The 12,741-nt window shown below is 39.5% G+C and overlaps 1 pseudogene; it reads left to right on the top strand.

Moving 5' to 3' along the window:
• Window positions 1-1,896: 1,896 nt before the first annotated feature.
• LOC118605698 lies at window positions 1,897-2,019 on the top strand (annotated as a pseudogene).
• Window positions 2,020-12,741: the final 10,722 nt, after the last annotated feature.

The following is a 12,741-nucleotide window of genomic DNA, read 5'->3' as shown; positions in this document are numbered from 1 at the left end:
TTTTATTTTTCCTCATAAAGGGAAAGAAAGAAGCTGTTTCTTCTTCTCCCCTTGAAAGTCACCTAGAGGACACATGGAACATAAATTCTCTAACACTTGGATTGCAAACAGATTTCTCCATGGATAGAACAGCCCCAACACAGTATAGAGTTGTCTCCAATGCCACAGGCTCAGAGTCCCTTGAAACCTAAAATCATATTAATGGAGTTCGCGTAGGAGCCCATCTCAAGATGCAACCATCTGTGAGTCTTTTGGGTGAGTTAAGATGTTTCATTATTCAATCAGAGAACAATTAACACATAGCTACTTTAATTCTCAAGAGAATTTTGTACTTGCTTTGCTGTATGAATTTTGTGACTTTAACTTTGTAGTTTCCTACAGGCTACTTACATGCATGGAAACCACTGTGTTAATTCAATAATGAACCCATCTCCTTCTTTTCCATAATGATGTGTACAGGTCTGTGTTGGTAGGACATCTATCTTCTCCACATTGGAGCTATGTTTGGTATTACAGCAGTGAGGGTTATTGATGTGGTTACTAGTGGGCCTCTAGTGGTTAGAGACCAGGATACTGCTAAACACTCTGCGATGCATAAGACAGCCCCCAACAGTAAAGTATTATCTGGTCAATAATATCGATAGTGTTACTACTTTAGGTCAGTAGTCTTCAAAGTGGGCTATTGGAATAAATGCTGAAGGTGTCCCATCCAGATTTCTTTTAACCTAGCTGGTACGCCTGTCTTCAAACTGTGGTAGCTGGCTGCTAATGGCTCTTAATAGTTCTCACCTACACTACTGTACAGAGGATTGCCTTTGATTGACAGGAACCATCTGGCCAAGAGGATGTCTGGGAGTTTATGCTCCTCCTGGGGGTGGCTGTCATAATTACTGATGGTGAGGGATAATTTTCCAGACTCCCTTACCTGTAGGTGAGACAATGACTAAGATACAGTTTATACTCCAAAGCTCCCTTAAGACCAGGTTGAGTCTAGGCTCCTGAAATAGGGTCCTTGTCAACTTCTTCTCTTTCATAATCCTGCTCCCCTCTCTCACGTATAGCTTTCTCTTCAGAGCACCTCCTCAGTCCATCACTTACTAATAATACTCATCTTAGGCTTTGCTTCTAGGGAACCCAGCCTAAGACGCAGGTGTAGCTAAATTAAAACATCGAGTTTTACTGATATTTAGTACTTGGATTGACATTGGCACAGTCATCCTGTCCTATATATCAGAGGCTTTAAGCCACACATGGTATCCAGGCAACCTGGATTGGGTTAAGTGAATTTACAAATGACCTTATCTAATTTTAGCTAAACTAAACTTTTTAAGAATGAACAGTGGCATTAGGAAATCCTTGCGAAGAAACCAGTGACTGAAGATATTAATGATGCGAACATCAAGAAAATGGCAGACCTGCCACTTCTACTGAGCTTCTTTACCTGCCGCATGAGGTAGAAGCAGTAAAAATCTGATAAATTCTGCTAAGAAATTAGTAAAATATACCAAAATCATTAAGAATCTTTTGAAATGTGGATTTATACCCAAATATCATCCTATGTTATTACTTGAGATACTAAAGATATAAAACCTTCTTAATATGTAAGAGAATATAAAATCCGAATATGATAGGCTGAAAAATGACTCCCCCCACCAATAATCATGTCCTAATCATGGAACATGTAAATGTCACCTTATATGTAAAAACAAACAAACAAACAAAAAATAAAAGTTACTAAGTCTGATGTAACTTATTAACAACAGCCACAGGAAACTAATACATCTAACTTTCTTTGGGGGTCTATGAAGATTTAATAACTTACATGATATTAGTAATTTTTCACATATGATCTACAAATGATTATACATTGAAAAAAAATTAAAAAAGGCATATGAAGTCTACGGCCATGCCACCCTCCCTGAACAGGCCTGATCTCATCCGATCTCGGAAGCTAAGCAGGGTCGGGCCTGGTTAGTACTTGGATGGGAGACCACCTAGGAAGACCAGGTGCTGTAGGCAAAAAAATAAAAAATAAGAAATTGTAAGATGACAAGGCCCTTGCGATCTGTGAGATCAACCAAGGGTTGCCTTGCCTAAAAAAAAAAAAAAAAAAAAAAATTTTAAAGGCACATAATTTTAAAAAATCTTTTAAATTACTTCTAACCCGGAAATACAAATTTAAGATTTTTGTTATTGCCTACAAAGTTCTTTAAAACATTTTAAAATACGCTGTATGAACATATTAAATTCCAATTGAAGCAAACATTTAAAGATATTAAATACTATTTCACATGTAAATCCAAACTTCCAGTTTCTCTTGATAAACGGAATGATCTGGCAACCTAGCAACCACGGTTCCACAGACAACAATGTACCAGTGATGACTGCTAGCTGCTCTTTTGGGGATATAGGTCACCCAGTTTCTACCCAGCCAGCTTACATTCACCTTATATACCTAGCCCTTGGGCAGTGAAAGTCATCAGTTTCTGGCATTTGCCAATATTCTTCCCCCATCACTTTTGTGTTCCTTATTTCACATTCTATTTTTGTCCTCTGATCAGTAGCAGGAAGTCCACGATAGAAAAAAAAATAAAGTAAATGTTATGGCTGTTCAGTAAACAATAATTAATAGAGCAATGCCTCGTATTTATAGGCCAAAAACACTCTAGAGGATTCCACTCAAATTTTACCAATATTCTAGGAACTATATCTGGGAAAGATAGCCATTTGGAAAGCTCTCTTGACTAAGAGTCAAGAGACCGGGGTTCTAGGCCCAGATTTATCTCTAGTTCATGTGAGACATTGGGTATTTGCCTTCTTCAAGTCTTCATTGCCACATTTTCTAAAACAAAGCAGGGTTTTGAAGAGTTGGGGAGAAGAATAAGTTAGACTATGTCAGTGTTCTGAAGATCCACATGGCCACACATTTATGCCTGTAGAGCTGAGGTCAGGGATGAAGAGAAAGTCCATGGGTAGAGTTGCAGATCCCATGCCCACCCCAACCTGGGCAGACATGATTTTACTTTGACATTATTTACAAATTCATGCTTACTCTCTCTCTTGCCTTACTGAGCGGCCACCCTTCAAATTACTCTCCTTTATTTTCTCTTTTCTAGAAAGTGTTTCTTGCTTTCCTTCACCTCCAGCCATGCTTCTGCTTACTCCAAGCCATAATGCATGCCTGATTAGACCACTCTCTTGCTTAAAACATTTTTTAAACTTCTCATTCTTAGCATCAAGTGCAGTCCCTTCGCCATGGTCTACAATCCTTGCATGGTCTGGCATCTGCTTACTTCTCTAGCTTCATCATGTACCACTTTTAACTCCATTCCACACTGTTCTAATTTCCATTTTACAAATCTGACGAACCACTTCGACCTTGGGGCCTTTTGTTCCACTAGCCCCATTGCCTTTAGCTCTTCTTACCTCTTCTTCACTTAGCCAGCAACTACTCATCCTTTATATGCCAACACTAACGCCTCTTCTTCAGGGAAGCCTCCTTACCATTTAGGAAGTTTTCAGCTGCAAGCAAGAGAACACTGTAATTTAAATGGTTTAAACAAAAAGAAATGTATCTCCTCACATAACAAGCCATCTGGAGATAGAGAGTTCCAGGGTTAATTCAGGTGTTTAGTAATCTCATCAGGTTCCTAGATTCCTTCCATCGTTCTGCTCTCTCCTTATGTTTCTAAGATAGCTCCAGCAGCACCAGGCATCACAGGGAGATCCTTAGCTTCCATTGAAGGGGGAGGCATTTCCCTCCATGTTTTTCTCAATCAGGATGTAGAACATTTCCCAGAAGCATCTCCACAGCTCCAACTGGCCAGCACTGGTTACATGTCCTTTTTCTAATTGCAAAGGAGGTGGGGAAATGAAGTATATTTTTCACTTCTAGAATGAGGGGAGACTCTTCTAGGAAAAAAAAAACTGTATATATATATGTGCGTGTGTGTGTGTACGTGTATATATACATATACACACATAGATGTACATGTATGTATGTGTGTGTGTATATATGTATATATATCTATGTATGTGTATGTATATAAGTGTGTGTGGGTACAAGATTAGGATCTCCTAGTATAAACAGTCCCAGCCCCCTACATTCTTCATTATACTTATAATAGTAACCACATAATTTGGGTAACTGCTTGGTCAGTGTTCGTTTCTTCTACAAAACAACTATCTTAAAAACAGGCCCTGAGACTATCTACGGCTGTTTATTTTTGCTTTGTTTTGACTTTCATGACAAGTAACTCCAATTCCAGAGGCCTCCACTGGTTCCCAAACTTTCAATAAACCACAATATACGCTACTCACAACTTATGACATCCACACTTCAAAAGTCTTAGGTTAAATAGGGTTGTGACGCCATGGAGAGAGTATCAAGCGAATGCTTGCCCATAACAAGGCCATTGCCAAAGTTAGAGTGCAGTGTTGAACTTGGGCATGGCTGTTAACTTGCGATACGGCCTCAAGCAACTCCTTAATCTGGCAGAGAGTCATTTCCCCAACTGAAATATGGTGATAATGATGGTAACTTCATAAGGTTCTATTAATTCAGTGAGGGTGTAGGTCAATCTCTCAGCAGAGAGCTTGGCTATGCTTAACTCAAATGATTGCTATCATTAATATCATTATAATATTTGCTACTGATAATTATATTGTAGAATATATTTGCTTCATCTTTTTCCCTACCTATACTCTAATCTCAGGGTTTTCTCGCAAAAAGGAAACAGGAAGAAGACCCAGGTAGTCCCCTTCTCCAATATTCGGGGATGGGGGCCGGTGATTATGAAAAAAAAGGGACTGCATAGTACTATTGGGCCTGAGAGAATACAGAATTCTTCACCAGCCTGAGGTCAATGTCTAAATGCTTCTAAAATCCGCACAATCTACTATGATTCTGTTTGGATATTCGGCCTCCCCGAAGCAAAAAAATGAACCTCTTTAACACCTTGCAACTGAAAATCCTGTGTTATCTATGGAGAAAAGCAGCTAGCCTTCTTCCCAGCACATTTATCACCACTGTATCTTTGCTCCAGTCACTTTTAAAATCCAATTCAATATGACAGAACCCGTGGTGCTGTTTTTCTTCCTTTTTTTTTTTTTTTTTTAAAACAGCAATATTCTGAGAAAACGTAAATAACTGGAGAAAGAGCAGACACGCATGGTCACTCGGGGGGAAAAAAGACTATACATCATGGCTTCAGAATTGCTGTCACACCTCTCAGAATCACATTTTCACCTGCCACAGAGCCCTGGTTTCGAAATGCGTGTGGTCTCCAGCTCCCCCATTCTAACTTCAGCAGCCCCTGTAAAAGCCATCTTCACCACTTTGAGAAGTGCTATCAGCCTGGGCAAACATAAGTGAGAATAACTGAGTAAACAAAGCCAGGTGCAACCTGAATGCAAGTTTAAAAAAAGAACACCTTTCAAGGGAAAAGACTAAAGAGCTGGTTTTATAACAGACTGCTTAACATCCTAATCAGGAATGAACACTGGGTTTAGAACGGGTAAAATGTGTGTGTGCTGGAGTGGGAGGCTCTAGGAAGGAAATGCATTTGCATTTTGTCATATTATTGAAATTCCCCTTCCTTTAAAAACATTTCCTGACTACATTAATATTTCGGGCTTGGAGGTTCTTCCGTAAAACAAAATGAACACTTATCATTTATAGTGGGAATGGCAGACATAAATAACTAGATTCCGAATGATTTGACACATCAAAAAATCAGTCGACTACAGCTATACACAAATCAGGTATATAGGGGAAAGCTATAGAACTGGTTAAGTTTAAGGACAATACTAAATTGAATGAAAGCCACTGACAAAAACTATTATGACTAGTCTTCATATAAAACTTTGAGAGTCTGGTTGATTGAATGAAATAGTTGTCATTCATATCAGAATAGTCGGGTACTTGTCCTCAGAGAAAATCTTCATGTGTAAATAAATATATTTGCTATATTTCCTGGACTCATTATGTGTAGAAGAGTTCTTTGTGTTTCTTTATTCACAACCAGAGTTTTATTTAGCTTTTCTCAGTAGTAGCCAAGATAGAGAATGTCTTTTATAATTTCAGATATCACTAATGGCTTAAACTCAGAACTGGATTCATTGTTTGTACTAAGCTTGAAACTTAAGATTCAGATTAACCTCCAAGCAGGTGATATATTAGTTATTTAACTTGATAGTTATAAAAACATTTAAAAAAATGACAATTTCATGGATATGTATGTCCTCCAAATCAGAGAGTTGAAAATAATGCTCAAGTACAAAACTGAATGTTGACCAGGTACTTTTTCCTCTCCAAAACAAAATTTGCCATTTGATGTATTTTAAAGAAATACTCAAGGCATGCAAGTATGGAGGCTTGAGAAGAAATTTATTAAGAGGGTAAAAGTTAAAAAAATAACAACAGAAGCAATAAAATAACTATTATTAGAGATTTTTGTCATTTTGCTACTTAGAAATTTTATTAATTATAGCATAGAGAAAATCTTCAGTGCATTATTGTCTGAAAATGATAAAACCAAAAGACATTCTTCCATTCGGTTAGCCAAAAAGTAAACCACCACCACCATCAACGACAAATAATCTTTCTAGTATTAAAGAAGAGGATAGACCACTCTGCAGTATAAACATCATTTTACCCCAAACCCTGCCCATCGGGCAATGAGTCAGAGAGACAGAAAGGGGAGAGAGGTAAAAGAACGATTAAGAGATAAGGATGATAGACTGAGGGTTCTAACATGTATGTGATAGAAGTTCTACAGGAACAGAGAAGATGGAAAATATTTGAATACAAGTGGCTGAAAATTTTCTAGAATTAAAAAAAAAAATCACATTTCAGATTAAAAGAGAATTGCGATAAGCTGATAAGTGCCAAGAAGAATACAAAGAATAAGTCCACATGTAGAAGCATTATAATCATTCTCCAGAAGGAAAAACACAACAACCAAAATCTCAAATTACCAGGGATCGAAAACTAATTATCTTCAAAAGAATAACAATTAAACTGAAAGCAGTCTTTTCATCAGCAATAATAGATGTTCATTCTGGGCAGTGCTGAGAAAGAATAGTCAACCAAAAAATGTAATCCAACTAATCATTCAAAATCCAGAAAAAAATAATTTACTGGCATATGAGGACTAAATAATTTACCTGAACCGAAACTACAATTAAAAAAATAAAAAGTGAATTTAAAGAGAAGGCATGGAATTTACAAAAGTTCAGTAAGCACAAATCTTGATTTAAAATATTGATGTTTTTAGGTGTCTATAAAAATAACTGTATAGTCTGTTTTAATTAAACTTTTATTTTGCAATAAATGTAGATTACCATGCAGGCTTTCGTTTACAGTAAAATACTGAGGGCTGACTGATAAATGTGGAGGGCATGCTAGAATGATTGGAAAATCATATTTGGGTTTGATTATAATACGGACTGGTTTATGCCATAATCATTGATGGGAAATACTATGCTGAGAATTGGGACAGGTATGATTTTTGTAATAAAGAACCTTCTCTCTTCCCTTTCTAGCCCACATCTGGGTTAGCTGGTAAGAAAATCCAGGTACTCCCTTCTTGGGAGAAGGCAGGAGTTTCGAATCAATCAAGAACTTGCTCACACAGAGGAACCTGGCTGTACCCTATAACTGCAATAAAATGCTAGATCCTTTACCCACTCTCTCTCAAGCCAAGCCATGTTTGGACCAGCTTGAGAAGACTCACCTGGCCACGTGTCATTGTGCAGTCATGGCACCAGGAGGGCTTCGGCGCACTGGCTAATGAGCCCCTTGCAGCCTGGTGCCCTGCAGGCTAGACATACTGTTGAACACCCTTGTACACCTTCCTCTGAGTTTGAGAAAACTCTCAGCGTAGGTGAGGTAGTAGGAAGAAACTTCGGTGGTTATCAAGTGGCTAACATGGATTTTCCCAGAGGGTAGATCAGCTGGGGAAAATATGTATTAACTTGTCAAATAACAATTAGGGTGACCTCATCTGTTCTCACGGGATGACCATGCAAGAACCCAAGGTTCCTCAAATATCAAGTCCTTAATAATGACAGATTTAAATGTGAAATGAGATACTGATTACTTGGTAAAACAATGATGATATGGTAGAGGAAAGTGGGGATACATTGATTTGAATATTTCACCAAAGACAGAGTCTGATCAACACTGCCACTGTGTAAGGGACACCATTGAAAGGACAAGCTCACCAATAACTTTTTCATGAAGTATCCACATAGGTTCTGTTCTGTGTCTACTCAAGAGGCAAAGGAAAATTATTTGGAAAATAATTTAGGTATGGTCTACTGCTGGGCCAGAAGCACATTGCTCTGTGTAAATATTATTATCTTCCAGTCTCTCTGAAAGTGATCTCCTACTTGGAATAAGTGACATTTTCCTAAGTCTCTCTCAAAGTTTTTTGGTTTTTTTTTTTTTTTTTTTTTTTTTTTTTTTTTTATGGTAGAGTCCATGCTATGTTTCCTTCTGATCTTTCTTTTCTTAACTATTATATCTATTATGTTTATAGTCACAGACTGCAGGTAATTTCTTGTACACACAAAAATATAAATTACCGAAACCAAGCAACAAGCATTAGCTAATGACATCCGACAGGGCTACACTGGTTACCTAATGCCCAGCCGTGTTAGTTAATATAGAGTCTGTTCTACAGTTGCTGATGATTGATTTGGGGAAAACAGATGTATGCATGTGAGACAATTGGCAAATAGGCCAGAATGGTTTATAATTAGATTTTGTATTGTGTGACTCAGTCTATTAGAGTGATAGATCAGAAAAGGAAGAGATCGATGTGGTTTGAGTCACAAAGAAAATTTTAGAGAAGGCTAAATTTGTGTTGGCACTTGAAGGATAGGTAAGAACTATAGAGGAGGAGGTAAGAAAAAAAATAGAATTAAAAAAAAATTTTGGCCACCTAATATTGGGTCCCTTTCTCACATCTGAGGAGTCCCCTGCCATGGAAGGCCTAACTGGCCTATTGATAGAGAAGCTGAAAATGCCACCCCATCATTTTCCTATAAGCCTTTTCAGTTTGAGCATGGACAAATGACCTAAGTTTTCCAAATTAGAGGTTCATACCCTAAACTGTGAACCAGATGCTGGATCGTAAAGAAAGTAGGGACCATTTGCCAAGTGGCCAGCTACAGAGTATCTCTACTAGACAAGTTCAAGACACACTTTGGGGCATTTTTCTTGGCTTCATGGCCTCGAAGCTTGTCTTTCTGTCTCTCCTGATTATTCTCGTAAGCTATCATATATTCTTTTAATAAATATAATTTTCTACCTAAACTAACCAGAAGTAATTTCTGTTGTTTCTCTACTAACAATCCAGAAGGAAATAGGAATGTTGCACAGATAGAGACATAAGGGGTAAGACACAGAGAGAAGAATCGGCACGTGATATGAGTTTCGGGAGGCGATAGTGGCTTTGGGGGAGATAGGAAAGGGAGCATCATCTTTTCTCAGATCTCCCTGGCACATCCACGTGGGCTGATCAAATTAACCGCTGAACACCACAAAAAGCCAGGATGCCAGTTTCTCATACCAATCTCCCATTATTCCTCTTCTCCCGAGTTGGTCCCAATATATTATATTCCCAAGATCTGATCACCCTCCCTAGTTGTGCTGGCTAGTGAGGATGTAATAAAAATGACTTCTTCCGTATACCTTTCTTCTCTGAGTCCAATCACCATGACTCTGGAGAAAAGCTGAGGTTACGAGTCTAAAAGTACAACCTGAAAAATAATCCACTGAGGAGCTATTTAAAAATGCAGATTCCTTGGCCAGTCCTCCCGAGATCGATTCAATAGATGTCTGGGGGAAGGCCCTGGAATCTGCACTTTAATAAACTCCCTGGGCTTTATGGAACATATATTTAATATTGAACATATTAAAGTGAAGGAACTGGTGACCTAAGGGCTCAATCGGAGTTTCGGCATATCATCCAAAAGCAATATTTTATCTCCCAACAGGAGCTAGATCTTTATATAGAGTTTTTCCTTAAATTCTATCCTGCAGAAAGAGGTTCTGCTTCTCTCTGTTTTGTTTCCGCATTGATCACCATATCAGAATTGGGCTTTCTTTATTCTCGCAGTCTCCTCCTAGAAGCAGGATCGAATTATTGCTCCGCCCCTTCATTTTAATTAGGAATGCCAAAATTCATTTTAATATAGGGACATTTTATCTGATGACCAATGCCTTGTTGACCCATACAAAATCTTTCTAAAAACTATCAAAGCAGCCACTTTAAACCAGAATGTACTATCATGAATCTTACTTTTCCAAGTGAGGTAAGTACATCACATTTACAAAGTTTTCCATTCACATAGATCAAGTGGCATAAGGGGAAAATATGTCTGGGTAGATAGAAAGGAATCAGATATAGGGAAAAATTTTAACTTAACGTCATGGGTTTAGGGAGTTTTTGTGGGCAAGAACATTGTCATGAAAATCAGACTGTATCTTCCTATTATATGTCTTAATTACTGTAGTTTGTATTCTCAAGAGCCTTATGTTTACTTTCTGGAATAGAGGGTTGTATTTGTTTCCTGTGGCTGCTATAATTAATTACCACAAACTAGATAACTGAAAGCAACAGAAACTTATTTCTTCACAGTCCTGGAGGCAGAATTCCAAAATCAGGGTGCCTGGAGGCTCTATGCCTCTTCTGGTGGCTGTTGACACCTTGGATTTGCAGCCACATCATGACAATCTCTGCTTCCTTGGTCACATTACTTCCTCCACATCTGTAGGTCAAATCTGCCTCTGCTTCACTCTTACAAAGACACATGTCATTGGATTTAGGACCCATCTGGGCAATCCAAAATAAAGTCCTCATCTCAGAATCCTAATCACATCTTTTGGCATAGAAGGCAATATTCACTCTTACTATATAAAGTGATATTCACAGGTTCCAGGAATTAGGGTGTATATATACCTTGTGTGTGTATGTGTGTGTGTGTGTGTGGGGCAAGGGGCTACCATTCAACTCACTACAGGGATCTTAATTTTAAATTTAGAAGGGAGCTACATTCCTTTAAGCACAAAATTATCTGTATATGTGATAATATTTATAATTTCCATTGGATTTCCAAAATGTCTCTTTTCTCTCTCTCTCTCTCTCTCTCTCTCTCTCTCTCTCTCTCTCTTTAATTCCTGCTTTAGTTAAATAGTTAGAGATATTTGGAGAACATATAGTCTAACTTTCTCACTTGCCGATATGAGAGTTGAGAAGTTTGTTTGTATTGCTACCTCACTTCCTTCTTCCCTGTGAGCTCCTAGGCCGCTCTGGGACAGCCGGTATGAACCCCATCATCAACTCTCAAACTGATGAAAAAGGGGAACTGCCTGTCCCTGTGTCCCTTCAAGCAAATCACTGTGTACCTGAACCTCAGATACTACCATCTGCAACTGAAACAATGTTCATATTTGTTTCTAGGACCTTTATGTTTTGAAAAGGAATTGCAACCTCACAGATAGTCTCTTTTGCTTTCTCGTTTGCTAAACAGGCCGTTAAAACGAGCAACAAAACTGGAATCTGCTGCTGAAGGCAGTATTCTCCCACCAATCACATTCGGCTTCCGCATTGCACGCCTCCCCACACCTTGACGCAAAGCCACGCACACCGGAGCCAAACTCATCACTACCTTCGGTTATTAGAAACTTGGAAGAGCCACGTGCTGGGTGGTCACAGACTTGCTCCCTGCTTGCTAATTCACCAGCAGAGTCCACACACTTCTACTTACTCCGCTCTCCCAGGCCTGCATGCGGAGAAGCCGATTCCCAGCAGCGGCCTCCGCGGAGAGGAGCGAGTCCGCGGAGCCGTCTCTCCTCACAGACGGGCTGAAGCCGTCAGACCAGCTCTGTGTAGTAGTTCAACCGCAGCCCTCCCACACGCTAACGCAATTCCTCCCTAGAGAACCCCTGACAAAGATGTAAACTCGGAAGAACACATCAGTGAATTGGACCGATGACACACCAGAAAGTCAGGATAGATCAAACCTCCTCCTGTCAGTCGGCAGCCTTAATTACAGCACCACCGGCGCTCATTATCCATCCTTCTTTGCAAACTCTGGAAGCGGAGGGACCGCGGAACACTTAAACAAATGCCGGCATTACGGGGCTGCGAGAAATAACCCTCCGGACTCTGTGAAGTGTGTTTTAAGCAGTGGCGAGCATAAACTCAGCCCGCAGAGTGATTTGGATGAAAGGCACCGTGTAACTGCAGCTCATTATCATTACCATCAAGCCTGTTCGGGGTGAGCAGAGCTCTGTTCCTGCACCCTCTCCTTCCTGCCGTGAAGGAAAGGACTGAATTTGTCGCTGTCCATTGATAGAAGAAAATGTAGCCCAGGACGAAACTTTGATACTTGATTTTTTGAGCCCAAGGTCATTAATAGGCAAAGTGCCCCATTCTTCATTTAAGAATTCTTTGAAATTCTGATAAACCAGATTTTGACCCAAGTCTTTGTTCCCTCACCCCCACCCCCAGCAAATAATATACCCTTCACATCTAACAAACAAAAGTTACTCACCCTGGCGTTGGCGCTGAGCGTGGAGGCCGCACGATGTCGGCACCAAGGGAAAAGAAAGACGAGCAGCTGCGAGCGTCCACGTGAGGGCCAGGAGTGCGGCTGCGAGAGGAGGAGCCCCACAGCTGGGGCCAGTTAAAGAGAATCGCAGAACTTCGATGGGCAGCACCTGGTGAA

The sequence above is a fragment of the Rousettus aegyptiacus genome, unplaced genomic scaffold (genome assembly GCF_014176215.1).
Source record: "Rousettus aegyptiacus isolate mRouAeg1 unplaced genomic scaffold, mRouAeg1.p scaffold_m13_p_7, whole genome shotgun sequence".
NCBI lineage: Eukaryota > Metazoa > Chordata > Mammalia > Chiroptera > Pteropodidae > Rousettus > Rousettus aegyptiacus.
Note: the sequence above shows the minus strand (reverse complement) of the source record. Positions and strands in the feature narration are given on the sequence as shown.